Raw genomic sequence first — 16,566 nt, 5'->3', positions numbered from 1 at the left:
TGTCCTGAGGTGCAGGTGCCGGGGAAGTGCCTCCTTCCGTACAAATCAGCTCCTGCGCCCCATGAGGTCAGCAGAGTTAGTTGTCTGTTTCTCCGGGTGGACCCCTTGAGGATGGGGCCAGGCTGTGCATTCCTCTGCCTAACTCAGCCGCGGGCTGGTGTGACCCTGGCCTCGAGACCTAAGTGGACCCCAATCCCCTATCCTACATCCAGGCTGTTTTTGCCATTTCCCAGCAGCCTCTGGGTCCCTGGCCTTGCCAGGCGCCCCACCCCCTTCCTGCATCTCTTCCGGAAACACTCACAAGAGACAGATCTACTCGAGGTCTGTCCAGGGACGAGGGAGTTGGTGGCACAAGGGGAACGGCACAGCGTTGACGTGTTGAGACATCTTTGTCCTTCAGAGCCTGCTGGCCACGGTGCCCTGGACGCGCCCCATTAGCCTCCACTGTCTGTCCTCCCAGCTCGCCCTCCCCTGCCGCGCCCCCTCGGCCCGACCGATCTGCTTTTCTAGAGCGTGGTTGGCAACTTCTCTGTTCTGCTGCCTCTTCCTAAACCAGAGATCACAGGCTGGTGGCCTGCAGGCCAGACATATTCAGCAGACACGGGTGCTTTGTTTGGACCACAGCATTTAAAATTTTTGATTAAGAGTCCAATATTCAACGAGTGGCACACTGCCAAAATTTTAGTTTCTTTTGAAAACTTGGACAATCAGGCAAAATGGGGACCCCTTCCTGGGTAAAGCAGTCTGTCCCTTGAAGGGGGTCCTTGCTGTTCAGTTGGCTAGAGTGCTGTCACCCTGCCACCTTGCAGGAGCCAGCTAGAGAATCCCCTGCAGGCTGACCCTGTGGCCTTTGGGACTCACCTTGCACAACACAACAGGCTAATCCAATTATCCTCCTAAGACAGGGTGGTTCTGATGGCAGTTGTCAGTGTCTATCATCTATCTATCTATCTATCTATCCCTCAATCTATTTATTATCTAGCCATCCGCTATTATCTATCTATCCCTCTATTTATTATTTAGTCAACCAAATATTATCTATCCATCCCTCAATCTATTTATTATGTAGCCATCCAACTATTATCTACCTATTTGCCAATCTATTCATTATCTCGCCATCCAACTATTATCTGTGTATATATCTGTCTATCTATCCATCTAGCTAGCTATCTACCTATCTACAAATCCATCATCCATATATATTTTTTGCCTCTACTACATTTGTTTCTATAGCACTTAGAACCGTACTTCGTACCTAGTGGATATTCAATAAATATTTGTCAAACCCACTAACGAATATAGGATACATGATGCAGCCAAGGCTCAAAGGGACTGAGTTACCGGGTTGTCATAGGGCTCACAGAGGGCAGAGCCAAACCCTGTTGCCAACTTCTCTGGAGACTCCTTGGCTCTCTCACCTCTGGGTCAGGTTTGGGTTAGGGCTTGTCCTGGCCACTCTAGGCCCTCTCTTCCCTTGCCCTGCTTTCCGGCGTGTCCCAGGTAGCTGCTGGATGCTTTAGTGTGGCTTCCTGGTGACCCCTGTGTAGGCGCCTCACCGGCCACAAAGCCCCTGCCGTTGGGGCACCACAGAGACACCCCACTCTCCTCTGAGGAGTCCATGTTCTCATTGGTGTTTAATAAATGGGGGCCTATTTCCTGACTGCAGCATCTTGGTCTTGCCTGAACTTGGCTTCCATTGGCTTAATTAACTAGGCAGGCCTCACACCCAACGTGGGGCTCGAACTCATGACCCTGAGATCATGAATCGCATGCTCTACCGACTGAGCCAGCCAGGTGCCCCTCCATTAGATGTGACGACAACAATAACCACCGCCATTTATTGGTCACTTACTAAGGCAGAGACTTTGTGTCCTTTCGTCTCCCCTTGGCAGCCGCCCTTTGAGGCAGGCAGGGAGAGGTTAAATGGGTCGGTTAATACCACACAGTCAGACACACAGCCAGGACTTGACCTCAACCTTGTGCTTGACCTCTAGATGAGGTCAGACGATGGCCCCTGGGCCAAATCCAGCTTGCCGCCTGTTTCCTGTTTTTTTGTATGGCCTATGCGATAAGAACTTCTACATTTTGAGATGGTTGGAAAAAATCCAAAGAGGAACAATATTTTGTAATACATGAAAACTATATGAAATTCAAATTTCAGTGCCCAGAAATAAAGTTTTGTTGGAATGTGGCCATGCCTATTGGCTTACATATTGTCTATGGCTGGTTTTAAGCAACTCGGGTTAAGAAGTTGCACAACCGAGACTGTGTGGCCCACAGAGTCTAAAATATTAACCATGTGGCCCTTTACTGAAAAAGCTTGTCCATTTCTTCTCTACACTGTGACCCCAACATCTAGGTTCCAGGGGCTAAGCATCAGCACCAAGGCATTTCCAGAGAGAAGTGGGGGGTCAGGAGAGTCTGGGGCAAGAGGGCTGTGCTCAGCATGGCCATTGGGGGTGAGGGAGGCTAGGTGTGGAGGTGGAGGGGGTAGGATTGGGGAGGGCTTACGGTTATTACAGCACAAACAGGTGCTTCATGTCTTGGCCAGCGACCCTCTGTCAACCCACCAGCATCTATTGGCCTAGACCACGCTGTGGCGGGACCAAGGAGGCAGGACAGTTGTCACCTTGCCCTCAGGCACAGGGTCAGGGTGCATCTCAAGGTCAGACAGCCGTTGTCATGGTGTTATGATTGGTGCAACCAGCTCAGGGCTAAATTACGAGCTTTATACTTGCACCCGCTGGTTACCTGGGAGGGCGGATGAAAGACCTTACATTATTCAGTATGTTTCCAAGGGGAGAGGGAGTGGGAAGTCAGCCAGGGGCTAAAAGTAAACCACAGCCTCCCTTTCCCACAACAAACACCTGTGCCCCAGCAGGCGGGAGCACACGCACCCCAGGGACCAAAAGTGCCTTAAATATCACGCAGCATGGTGCTTTTCAAACTTTCACCAGCACTCGAGCCACCTGGAGAATCTCGTTAAATTGTGGATCCTGAATCAACAGGTCTGGGGCGGGTCTGAGAGTCTGCCTTTCTAACAGGGCCCCAGGTGGACCCGCCCGTGCGGCTTGGCTCCAGTGCTGTGCTCTCCGCGCATGCGTCCTGGGCTCTCTGCGCGTGGGTTCTGGGCCGGCAGCAGCACCTGGGGACTCATTAGAACCGCAGATACTCAGGCCCCCTGGCACATCCTCAGGTCACGGTGGCTGGGGGGTGCAGGCCTGCCGTCTGTGATCAGAGTATCTCACCGCTGATTGGGATGTTCCCTTAAGTCTGAGAACTGAGGTTCTAGTCCCTTCTCCAAGGCTTCTTTCCCTGTCCCGAATCTCTTCCCATCTGCGCAGAGGGCAGCCGGGCTTCCCGCCATGACTTGAGAGAATCATTAACTATCCTCTGATACCTAAATCCCTGAGGCCTGTCACCCGAAGCAGGTGATGTCACGTTGCCCTCGGGAGAAGCGGCTTGATTAGGAGCGAGTGTCCACAATCTGGAGCGTCTGCCTGGGTACGTTTCCATTCGGGGGCTCATTTTTGAAACTACCGCTTGCTTTCCCCGTCTACGGTGCCTCTGTATGCGGGGCTTGGGGCTCCCTTGGGTGAGGATCACGTGGGACGTGCTGGGGGGCCGGTCTCAGCTGCACCGGGACGCCTGCCAGGTTCTTTGAGGTGCACCCACCAGGGGCCCCCAGAAGCATTGCATAAGCCGGACCCTTGTATTTTATCTTCTGCGGTCCCAAACCTCTCCTCCCAATTTTGTAATAATCTGTTCAAGCGTTTTTGTGTGATGCAGCAATCAGAGAGAGAAATATAATTTAATCTTTAATAAAAGCACAAATTACATGTTTTGATGGGTAGAAAATTATCGCAGAGATAAAGTGTTAGTTTTCCAGGAACCTAGCTGAAAAGCCTCTTTCCATAGAATGAGAAAGTTAACCTAAACCCACTGAAGTTTATATATTTGTGCTGTTGATTCCTATTATAAGAATAGTAAATTTTTATTTTCATGACAGGTTTTAGTTTATGAAACTGCCCTTGCATTAGCAGGAGGAGCTCTGGGGTTCTGGGGACCTTATTTTGACTTTTTGGCTTTTAAATAAATGAAGCTTTAAAAATGTTGAGAGTGATACTCAAATAGAATGTAGTTAGATTTCACAGTGACTCTAATGGTGATTACAATTATATGACTGTAATGATACAAAAGACACATTATCTTTATAATTTATGATCCTCCTGGACCAAACGCAACTTCTTAAAAATGCAACATTTCAGTACCATCTGGGAGATTTGCCCAACAAAATTATGTATAAACAAAGTTCTTTATCGACTCACTGAGATCCAAGTGGAATCAATTATACATTATTGTTGTCTTTGTCGGCACTGCAAAGTGTAAGACAGCTAAAGACCCACGTTCTATAAATCACCCAAGTGTAAATTCTCGAGGGGCTACGTTTTGTGTGGAAACAAGGCATCGTTGGTGTTTTCTGTTTAGACTTTTCGACCATATTCAGAGCGCGAGTCTCTCCATTTCCCTTGAGATCCCCAGTGAATTTTGTCAGTTCAGCAAACTTGGCATTGAGTCCCGCTCCGGAGGCTCAGATCCCTGGAGCACGTGGTGGGCGTGTGGAGAAGGGGAGGTAGGTTCAGGGCATTGCAGGTAAAGCTGTGGCCTTTGCATCATTTTCACTTGTGGTGAACGCTCCACATCAAAATTCTGAGAGGTCCATGTTTTGTGGTCTCAGTGAGAAAGACTGTACTGAACTATAAGCCACTGAAGGGAAAGTCACTTGGTTTCGTAAATGTGGCCAAAAAGCAAAAGCCAAAACCAACCTCAAATCCTGGGGGCCCAGAATATGCATTATATTGTCCTACGGCTGGTTACTTCAGACCTCATGAAGAAGGAGCCTCTGAAATACACAGTGTACCTACATGGAAAATATGAGGGCTGTATTTGTCTCAAAGGAAGTAGTTGGACGTGTTTTGCCTCATGTGCAGGGATTTTCCATCCTGCAGACTGGGTCTCCCCATCCTTTGCTGTAAAATGTAGTTTCACGTCCTCAAGGTAACCTACCCAGCCTCCAGCACTCTCCTTGCTCCCTCCCCCGGGATGCAGACCAGGGCCCCTGCTCTCTAGGTCCTGGGATAGGGGGAGGAAAGGTCTGGCTTCTCCAGGGCTGTGGCCCAGTTTTCTTCAAGACCACGAATGTCAGGGCACCTGGGTGGCTCAGTCGGCTAAGCGTCCGACTCTCGATTTTGACTCAGGTCATGATCCCAGGGTCTTGGGATCAAGCCCCGCATTGGGTTCCATGCTGAGCATGGAACCTTCTTGAGATTCTCCCTCTTTCCCTCTGCTCCTCTCCCCTGCTCAAACTGTCTCTCTTTCTCTCTCTAAAATTACAAGAAAGATTAAGACCATGACTGTCCAGAATTGTTCCTTGGCTTGTAGAAAGCACTCGGTAAATGTTTGCTGTTATGTTTATTACATGCTTTTATCAATGATAATGTTATTAGGCCTATCATAGGTGCCCAGTACACATTTGCTGAATATTTGAGCATTCTCAAATGAGGATTGTGCTAATTGTGATAAATTGTGGTTTAATAATTTCCTTTGGGACGAGGAAGTGTTTTAGTTAGGGATTTTTCTCTTTGTGAACTACTATGTCTTAGTAAAGATGTTCATCTCTTTCTAGCTTGTCAAATGAGACAATTATAAGAAACCATGTATCCTGGATTCTCTGCCCTTTGAGTAGGTGAAACTGACACCTGATGAAGAATGTTCTCTCTCTCTCTTTCTCTCTCTGTTTTGTGCCATGCGGAGGGCTGACAGATAATGAAGTCATGCTCTGATATTGAGAAATTCTCAAGCCCGAGAAAGGCTTTGCAAGGAGCAGGAAATTCAGCTGCCAGGAAATCCTTCACTTAGTGACAAGCTGATATTATGTTCTCAACTTTTTTCAAGCGTCACTGTGAGAATCGTTCCCCAAAAGAAGGTCTCTGTTCCTTCCAAGATAGCCCCAAACGTACCATTCATTAGGAAATTGTTGGTCTCCTGTGTGTATCAGCATGGCATATTCCCCCGAGGACAGAGTTTCTTTCCAAAAGAAACGTTAAGCTTTCTCTTATTAAATATATAAATTGTGGTTCTCCCTTGTGACTAGATATCCAGGAAGCTCAGAGCTATGCCTGGTGGACAGCGGCGATGGTGAAGTGCCAAGAATTGTGACTAACATCGTGTTTCTTTCATGTTTATAGCAGGCACCTTGTGCATTCAGTTTCCAACTGGGTTCTTTTAACATTGCGGCAAGGGCAATGCTAGCATTACCCCCACTTTACAGATGAGAAATAGAGGCTGGGACGAATTTATTGGGTCCTCTACGATCCCACAGCTGGTGAATGATAATGCTGACCGAGAATCCTGGAATCATCCTCTCCTCCTTTCTCTGCTTGCTTCTTCATGCTGGTAGCTCCAGAGACACCAGGGCAGGGTGACGTGTCCTTAATAACAAGAACAGCATAGGAAAACTAGCAAATAACAATAGGAACTATGCCTGGAAGTGTTGCTTACAATATACACTGGAATCCTTACAACCAATACATATTTATGTAAACACAGCTCCTACTAAAGATTTAGATGTTCTTTGCAAAGGCTGTTACTAAAAGTTAATAACTCTGAATAATTCTTATTGCATTAAAACTGTGTATTAGGAGATCCAGGCCGAATAGACCAGGGAAATCTAAGTATTTACTCTGTGCTCTGGGGGAGATGCGCGTTACAGTTTGACAGGTCGTCGTAGAGACCCTACTGTGTGTTGGGCTGAGCAGGAAGCACATGATCAATAACACATGGTCCATGGCATGTCTCATTCACCTTAACCAGGTAGCAAGAGAAATGCCAGCTCACCATCGGGGGTGGGGGCCAGCTAAGAGGGCTGCTGTATGGAGAGAGGGAGAGGAATCAGGGGATTATCACAGGTCATCCAACCAAACCCTCATGGGAACTCTTCCAAGTGGGGGCGGCTGTCTCTATTTTACAGAAGGGAAATTAAGGAGCTTATCCAAGGTCATGTAGCTAATGGAAAGCAGAGCTGGGATTCAAAGTCTGGTGGGAAAGTCCAAGCACTTTCTAGGACACCATGGGCCTCCATATACCCTTCTGGTGTCATTAAGAGAGGTGCCAGGTATAATATGTGTGGAAAGGCAGATACGGGCACAGTTTAGGGAGACTGAGGGATGTGGGGATGGGGCGGGAGTGCAGCAGTGTCTTGGGGGAGAGATATGTGGCCTGTGAGCGTTATTTTGAAGGAGGATTGGCTGTCCACAGACTGAGGGGGCGTGGCATTTTTGCTGAGAGAACCACAGAAACAACAAGATGGAGGCAGGGAAGTGTGGGATGCTGCTAGGAAGTGAGATGTAATAACAGGAAGTGGGGCTAAGCGGCGGCTCTTGGGTGGAGGTGAAGGTCCCCATGTTGGAATCAGAGCAGCTTGGGTCTGACTGCTGGCTCTGGCATTAGTGATGACTGTGACCGGGTGGTAGGAGCCATGCCAGAGAAGCACTTAGCACCGTGGCTACCTAGCACCCAACAAGCTCTCAGTGAACAGTAACCATGTGGTGCTAGACACGTGTCAAGAAATGGGAAGCGTTTGGGGGTTTTGGAGACAAGGAGGGGCGTGACCGATGTTGTTGGGGTCCTCAGTTTCAGGAACCTGTTGGTTCTGAGCCTTGAGGGAGCTAACCTATTTTTTTTTTAAGTATTAATCCATTTTATTTTTGCTTACAAGGCCTCCTTCTCGTCCACTGTGAGTGAGAGCTGGCCATAGTGACTCCGTAAAAAAACATGGAAAATGATCTTTAATTCTTTAGGATTGTTGCCTCCAAACTGGTGTACTTTTCGATCTTTCAAAAAAAAAAAGTGGGCAGAAATTGTTGGGTTTTCTTTTTTCATTATTTTGGATGTTAACTTATCTAAAGAGAGGTCGCCTGTTACAATCATGATGGTCGTGGACTTGAACCAAATACCTGACTTTCCCCTTGGCTTCCGTTGGGGTATCACCATTTTGTTACTGTCTCCAAGAATGTTCACGCCTTCCAAAATGCCCCATTTGCACTAACAATGATTATAACCAGCAATTACCTCTCTTTCCTTCTTTCCAAGTGTTTATTTACTTTAATTTTATTTATTTTCTTTTTCAGATTTTTATTTAAATTCGAGTTAGTTAACATACAGTGCATTATTGGTTTCTGGAGTAGAATTCAGTGATTCATCACTTGCATACAACACCCAGTGCTCATCCCAACAAGTGCCCTCCTCAATGGCCATCACCCATTTAGCCCATCCCCCACCTGCCTCCCCCCAGCAACCCTCAGTTTGTTCTCTGTCTTTAAGAGTCTCTCATGGTGGGGCGCCTGGGTGGCTCAGTCAGTTGAGCGACCGACTTCAGCTCAGGTCATGATCCCATGGTTTGTGAGTTCAAGCCCCGCATCGGGCTCTGTGCTGACAGCTCGGAGCCTGGAGCCTGCTTGGGATTCTGTGTCTCCCTCTCTCTCTGCCCCTCCCCCGCTCGTGCTCTGTCTCTCTCTGTCTCAGCAATAAATAAACATTAAAAAAAAAAAGAGCCTCTCATGGTTTGTTTCCTTCTCTCTTCCCCCCCCCATATGTTCATCTGTTTTGTTTCTTAAATGGCACATATGAGTGAAATCATATGGTGTTTGTCTTTCTCTGACTTATTTCACTTAGCACAATACACTCTTGTTCCATCCACTTCATTGCAAATGACAAGATTTCATTCTTTTTGATGGCCGGGTAATATTTCATGTATCTGTGTGTGTATAGATATATAGACCACATCTTCTTTACCCATTCATCAGATGATGGACATTTGGACTCTCTCCATAGCTTGGCTATTGATGATAATGTGTTTATTTAATTTTACAAAATTAAGGGAAGGGGGATGGAAGGGGCCATCATTCATTATTCTAAAGCAGTATTTTTAGGTTGTTTCCTGGGCACTAGGCCTTGGGCTGAGGACTTTAGGTGCTACAGAAAGTGTAACAAAGTTCCAAGCCCTGAGGTTGGGCATTCTTGTGATCAAATCTCCACCCTTTACTGCCCTAAGCCTTATGCAGGGAGATGGATGACAATACATGTAAGGAGACCACTAGCTTTCACTGAGTGATTCTGCTGCACCAGCCATGGGCGAAATGCTCATACACGTTCTCCATTTTGTTTTTAACACCTCTAATAAGTATGTGACATTATTATTTGCATTTCCTAGAAGAAACTGGGGCTTGTCCAAGGTCACACGGCTAAGTTAATATTTGTCTTGTAACATTTTCTTTCTTTCTTTATGAATATTTTTAAAATATAATTTATTGGCAAGTTAGCTAACAGACAGTGTATACAGTGTGCTCTTGGTTTTGGGGGTAGATTCCCGTAATTCATCGCTTACCTACAACACCCAGTGCTCATCCCAACAACTGCCCTCCTCAATGCCCATCCCCCATTTTCCCGTCTCCCCCACTCCCCCCCTCCCATCAACCCTCAGTTTGTTCTCTATATTTCAGAGTCTCTTATGGTTTGCCTTTCTCTGTGTTTGAAACTATTTTTTCTCCTTCCCTTCCCCCATGGTCCTCTGTTAAGTTTCTCAAGATCCACATAGGAATGAAAACATGATATGTGTCTTTCTCTGACTGACTTAGTTCACTTAGCATAATACCCTCCAGTTCCATCCATGTTGTTGCAAATGGGAGGAGTTCATCCTTTCTCATTGCCAAGTAGTATTCCATCATATATATAAACCACGTCTTCTTTATCCATTCATCAGTTGATGGACATTTAGGCTCTTTCCATCATTTGGCTATTGTTGAAAGCGCTGCTATAAACATTGGGGTGCATGTGCCCCTATGCATCAGCACTCCTGTATCCTTTGGATAAATTCCTAGCAGTGCTATTGCTGGGTCATAGGGTAGATCTATTTTTAATTTTTTGAGGAACCTCCACACTGTTTTCCAGAGTGGCTGAACCAGTTTGCATTCCCACCAACAGTGCAAGAGGGTTCCCCTTTCTCCACATCCCCACCAACATCTGTTGTTTCCTGAGTTGTTAATTTTAGCCACTCTGACCAGTGTGGCTTGTATCATTTTAGATCAATCTCTTGCGAACAGAGCACAGATATTTGAGTTAACGAATGAGTCAGGGTTGTCTCAGAAAAATATATTTTTCTGATTCTTAGAAGTGAAGCCATGTAGACACATTTGAAAGTCATGAGATCAGCTGGATTTCAGAAAGCTCCAGAGCGTCCTTCTACCCTTTGTACTCATTACAGAAAAAGACATTTCAAAAATAGTGTTACAATTCATGGAAAGATCCCCAGTCGATTGGTATTTAATGGGAAAGATGTATCTGTGGGAGCAAATAACAATTCTGGCAAAGCCCCACGGAAGAGCAGACCCATCCATTATGTAACAGTACTTGTCTCGACTTGGATTTACACATGCCACCAGGCAACACGTCTTGCAAACCTTAACCACATGTTCTAAAGTCTGGCTTTGTCCTTGTCAAGAATTCAGGCTGCGTTTAAGGACATATCATTGAGTGGCCAAGGGAGGACCATGTCTTGTCAGAAGCGGGTTGGAGGCAGGGGAGGGGGGCGGCTGGGGATCCAAAAGCAAAGCTTGGAGCTAAAGAGAACTAGCTGGAAGAAACCCAGCAGTCAGCATGAGGCCTGGAACAGGAAGCTACTCAATAGCTCTTGGAAAAGGTGATGAGCAGAGTGGTTGGGTTTTAGAGATTGGATAATGAGACTGTATTACAGTAAAGGGAAGCCCCTGCATCCGGAGGAGGAAGGTTCCAGAATAAAAGTGGGGCTACATGGTCCACCGAGACCCGTCAGCGACAGAAGCCCAGGCAGCTGGAACCTGCCATGGCGGGAGGCTGCATGTCAACCTTCTGAGCTGGCTTCAGCCTCGTTCTTTGACCTCCGTCGCTGAGTAGATGGCCTGGAAATAGAGCCCCCGGTGGACCAGCTTTCCAGTGGTTGGTCAGTGGATCTCCTGCTCCCCTCCTGCTCACTCCCTTTCCCATGCCCCAGAGCAGAAAGGAGTATGATGGAGCCACTCCTGAAAGTCTCAGGGCCTTGCTCGGAGCCAGTCACCCCCTTCTGCTAGAATCACCACATTCAGCCCTTTCTCCCAGGCCCATGGGAAGTTACAGATCCAAGACTTCTGTTTTTTTTATTTTATTTTATTTTATTTTATTTTATTTTATTTTATTTTATTTTATTTTATTTTATTTCATTTTTATTTTATTTTATTTCATTTTTATTTTAGAGGGAGAGAGAGCATGCAAGCAAGAGGGAGGGGCAGAGGGAGAGGGAGAGAGAATCTTAAGCAGGCTCCACGCCAAGCACGGAGCCTGACTCAGGGCTCAATCTCGTGACCATGAGATCATGACCTGATCTGAAATCAAGAGTCGGTCACTGAACTGACTGAGCCACCCGGGTGCCCCCAAGACTTTTATTTTAATAGCTTTATTGTCACAGATGTCACATACCACATTTCACGTTCACCCATCCAAAGCCCTTGTATAACTCAGTGGCTGTTAGCATGTTTCTGAGTTGTGCTGCCGTCACCAGAGTCAATTTAGAACGCTGCCATCACCCCACAAAGAAACTTCCACACCCTTTGCCATCACTCTCCCCTGTAGTCCCCTCATTCCCTCAGCCCCTGGAAACCACTAGTCTGCTTTCTATCTTGCTGTTTTCAGGGTTCACCCTTGTTGTAGCACGTATCAGCATTTTGTTCCATTCTATGGCCACATAATATTCCAATATATGGAGATACCACATTTGGCTTATCTGCACTGTTTCCGCTTTCTTTTTAAAAATATTTTTTAACGTTTATTTATTTTTTTGAGACAGAGAGAGACAGAGCATGAACAGGGGAGGGTCAGAGAGAGGGAGACACAGAACCCGAAACAGGCTCCAGGCTCTGAGCTGTCAGCACAGAGCCCGACGCGGGGCTCGAACTCACGGACCGCGAGATCGTGACCCGAGCCGAAGTCGGACGCTTAACCGACTGAGCCACCCAGGCGCCCCTGTTTCCGCTCTCTGACCATGATAAGGCTGCTAACTCATGTGCAAGTTTTTGTGTGAACAAAAGTTTTCATTTCTCGCTGGTGTAACGTAGGAATGGAATTGCTGGGTCAAATTGTAGCTGCATATTTAACCTGCTGCTGTTTTCCAAAGCGGCCATACTACATTTTGGGGCGCCTGGCTGGCTCAGTCAGAAGAACGCGCAATTCTTGATCTTGGGGGTTGTGAGTTCCAGCCCCACTTTGGACGCGGAGGTTACTTAAATAAAAACTTAAAGAAATGAAAACAAAGTAGCTGTACCATTTTAAGTTCACACCGCTATTTTGTTTGTTTAAAGAAACCCCCGTGGGCATTGCCTACACTTAATGAATGTTATCTTCAGAGGAGCAGATATTTAAAGGTTGAACTGTGCTGCAGCAGATGTGGGTTCTCAGCCCAGCTCTGCTCTAACTGCCTCCGAGACTTTGGACAGATGACTGAAATTCCTGAGTTCCAGTTGCCTTATTCTTTACCTCAAGTCAATGGGTTTGTTCTAGAATATTCTGTCAGTTCTTCCAGCTAAACTGTTTGTGACAAAATTCACTCAACTTTTAAAACTTGTGAAAATAGAACATACGTCGAATAAGAAAAACAATTAAAGAGAGTTTGCGACGAGAAGTCTCTATTCTACATTGATCGTAGCCCCCATTCCCCCAAAGTAACCATTTTGTTACAGGTATACTTTTCTATATATCCTGGTGGAATATATATATATATATATATATATATATATATATATATATATATATATATATTGTGTGTGTGTGTATGAAATCATTTTATATATTCCAGAATATGCAAACATGAGATATTTTATATAATCATATATATATATATATCTTAATCATATACATGTATATCTTTTCTCTTTTATTCAAGAATGATTATATCCTAAAAACGGCCTCCACTTTGCTTTTCTTCAGTTAATAATATATCTGGGGGATCTTTGCATAGCGTTCCATTTTACGTCTGTTTCATAATTTATTTAACCACTCTCCTATCGGTAAAGTGATTTCTAGTTGTGTTTTAATTAGTTCCGCGCTTCAGTGACTCTCCGTCCGCATTCACTCTGCAGCTGTGGGCGTATCAGCAGGACAGCGTCAGGAGCCGATTCTGGACATGTGGTTGTCCTCGCTGTCATCTCCACGGAGGCTCGGCAGAGCCTTTGGACACAGTGCTCAGTGCTTCGGGTTCCACGAACCTGTGCCTGAGTAGGGAGGGATGGTGAAGGTCCATCTCAGGCAAGCCCTCCTCAGCAGCTTGTCCTCCTGAGACCAAAGTCAGCCTGTCACCTACTGTGTTCTACAGCGCCCCTTGCTGGTCAGGCCCAGTGAGTGATAATTTATAATCCAAGAGCTACTGGCCTCCCTTCTTCCTTAAATTGGGCTGGAATTAGATTCCTCCCGGGAGGTTGGTTGGAGGCAGTGATACTCAAAGGGTCAAGTACCCTTAAGGGTCTCGTGGCAACTGGCTGGCTGAGTCGGTAGAGTGTGTGACTCTTGAGTTCGAGCCCCACGTTGCGTGTAGAGATTCCTTTAAAAAAAGAAATTCCCTCAGGGGTCTAAGATGTGCCAGGTGGCGCATTAAATTATATGATGGATAAAAAGATGAATGATTTGGGGGGGACATAGGTCTTCATATTCAGGAATCTTGGCTCATGTGCTAGTAGAGGAAATAGAATCCATTTAACGGAAAAGTTACATCATGAGGTCCAATGCATTGTATTTAGCCAATACCTATGTGCACAAATGGCCTGAACTGGGTAATATTATAAGGGTTGTTAGAAGGGTTACTGCCCAATGAGCACTCTAGCAAAACGGAGGAGAAAATGTGAAAAAGACCTTTTGGACAAAGAAAGATTTCAGTACCACTCCCTACCGCTTGTTATGGGATGTGGCTTAAAGTGATGGGCTGAAAAAGGAAAACATCAGAGTGGGTTTGTCCTTTCTCCATTTAAATCTATCGATGTTTGCTTCCTATGATGTAAGCTTTGTTTTTCTTTTTCTGTTTCTTTTTTTTATTTGAGAGAGAGAGAGAGAGAGAGAGAGAGAGAGAGAGAGAGGGAGAGATCGATCATGCTTGCGAGCAGGTGAGAAGGACAGAGGGGGAGAGAGAGGGAATCTTAAGCAGGCTCCGCGCTCAGCTCAGAGCCTGACACAGGGCTCAGTCCTACAATCTTGGGATCATGACCTGAGCCAAAATCAAGAGTTGGACGCTCAACTGAATGAACCACCCAGGCGCCCCTTAAGCTTCGTTTTTAAGTGCCTACAGTTTTTCAGATTGTTATGGCTTTTTGATGAATTGGCTTCCTTAAGATTTTGAAATGTCTCTCTCTGTCTCTGGTTATCCTTCTTGGTTTGAGGTCCGCCATTAATAGAGCTCTGCCGCCTTTCATATATGTAACATATGCCTGGATGTTTTCCCACCCTCTTACTTTCAATCTCTGTGTTTTTATGTTTAAAGTTGGGAGGAAAAATAGTTTCAAACAGAGAGGGAGGCAAACCATAAGAGACTATTAAATATAAAGAACAAACTGAGGGTTGATGGGGGCGGGGCGAGGAAGAGCTGAAAATGGGTGATGGGCATTGAGGAGGACACCTTTTGGGATGAGCACTGGGTCTTATATGTAAGCGATGAATCATGGGAATCTACTCCCAAAGCCAAGACCACACCGTATACCTGTTAGCTAACTTGACAATAAATTATATCAAAAAAAAATAAAGTTCGTCTCTTATAACATATTGTGGAGTCTTGCTTTGTGATCAGTCTAATAATCTGCTTTTTACTTAGAACACTTAGTGTTTAATGTGTTAATTGATATGATTGAGTTTAAATCTACAAATTATCTACTTATTTTCTATTTGTTGATTCTGTTCTTTCCACTTTAGTTCCTCTTTACCATCTTTTTTTTTTTTTTTTTTGGTATTTATAGAGCGTTCATTAAAATTCTACCTCATTCTATTGGCTTTTCAGCTATTCCTCTATCTAGAAAAGTGTGGTTTTGTGTGGTTGTTCTAGGAAATACCATATGCAATGTTAACTGACCATAGCACTTCAGATATAATGGAAGAACCTCAAAACAGTATAATTATATAACAGTATTAATCTTTTTGTATACTGAGATAATATGGTCATTTATTTTACTTCTACCTATGTTAAAAATCCCCCAATGCATTATTTTAATTTTTGTTATAAACACTAAATTAACTTTTAAATAATTGAAGGAAAATACAAAAAGAGTCTTCTCTAGTTGCCTATGTAATACTGCCTCCTGTAGTCTGTATTCCTGACTAAAGTTCTGAATTTCTCTCTGGTTTCATTTCCTTTTAGTCTCTTTATTTAGTATTTCTGGGAGGTATGCTATTGACAAGTTTCCTCAATTTTTCCTCATCTGAAAAAGTTTTTATATTAACCTTCATCTCAAAATTTTTTTTAATGTTTATTTATTTTTGACAGAGAGAGGGAGAGACAGAACATGAGCAGGGGAGGGGCAGAGAGAAAGGGAGACACAGAATCCGAAGCAGGCTACAGGCTCTGAGCCATCAGCACAGAGCCCGACACGGGGCTCGAACTCACGAACCATGAGATCATGAGCCGAAGTCAGACGCTCAACCGACTGAGCCACCCAGGCACCCCTTAACCTTCATTTCAGAAGGATATTTCCACTGGACATAGAATTCTAGTTTGAGAGTTTGTTTTTCCTATCAGCTCTTTAAAGATGTCATTCCAATGTATTCCGGCCTCCATTAATTCTGAAAAGCTGTCATTGTTATCATTTTCCCCCTGCATATAATAGGTCTTTTTTCTTTACCTTCTCTTAAGATTAAAAAAAAAATTAGGGGTGCCTGGGTGGCTCGGTTGGTTGACTATCCAACTCTTGATTTTGGCTCAGGTTGTGATCTTGAGGTTTGTAATTCAAGCCTGAGTCGAATCCCCTGCCTGGGATATTTTCTCTCCCTCTCTCTGCCCTTCACTCCCTCACTCTCTCTCTCTCTACCTACACTCCCTCCCCCCATCTCTCTCAAAAATAAATAAATAAACTTTGAAAAAAAACCCTTTGAGATTCAAAACATTTTTATTTATGGTTTTCAGTAGTTTGTGACTTTGCTTAAGAGTAGTTTTTTTTGTATTCACCATGTTAGGGATTCACTGAATTTCCTGGATTGGCAAATTGCTGTTTTTGATCAGACCTGGAAAAATTTAGTAAGTATGGTCCTAACCCACAGGTCACTGAAGCTCTGGTCATTTTTTGCAATTTTGTTCTCTCTTTGTGTTTTAGGTTAGGTGATCTTATTCTCCATATCTAAATTTACGGATACTTTTAAGTATATACTGTCATATCCTGTTTATATATAAAAACCCCTGTTTCTAGGTATGTAAAATATAAATTATGTAGAAACATACTTATCATAGCTTTTTTGAGCCCCTTTTCTGCTAAT

The 16,566-nt window shown here is 44.8% G+C and overlaps 1 non-coding gene across 1 annotated transcript; it reads right to left on the bottom strand.

The window, feature by feature from the left end:
* Positions 1-1,723: 1,723 nt before the first annotated feature.
* Positions 1,724-1,796, bottom strand: TRNAM-CAU (transfer RNA methionine (anticodon CAU)). The gene has a single exon. It is a non-coding gene; the product is annotated as a tRNA-Met (tRNA).
* Positions 1,797-16,566: the final 14,770 nt, after the last annotated feature.

Source organism: Neofelis nebulosa, chromosome 13 (genome assembly GCF_028018385.1).
Source record: "Neofelis nebulosa isolate mNeoNeb1 chromosome 13, mNeoNeb1.pri, whole genome shotgun sequence".
Classification (NCBI taxonomy): Eukaryota; Metazoa; Chordata; class Mammalia; order Carnivora; family Felidae; genus Neofelis; species Neofelis nebulosa.
This window is presented reverse-complemented; position numbering and strand designations above follow the sequence as displayed.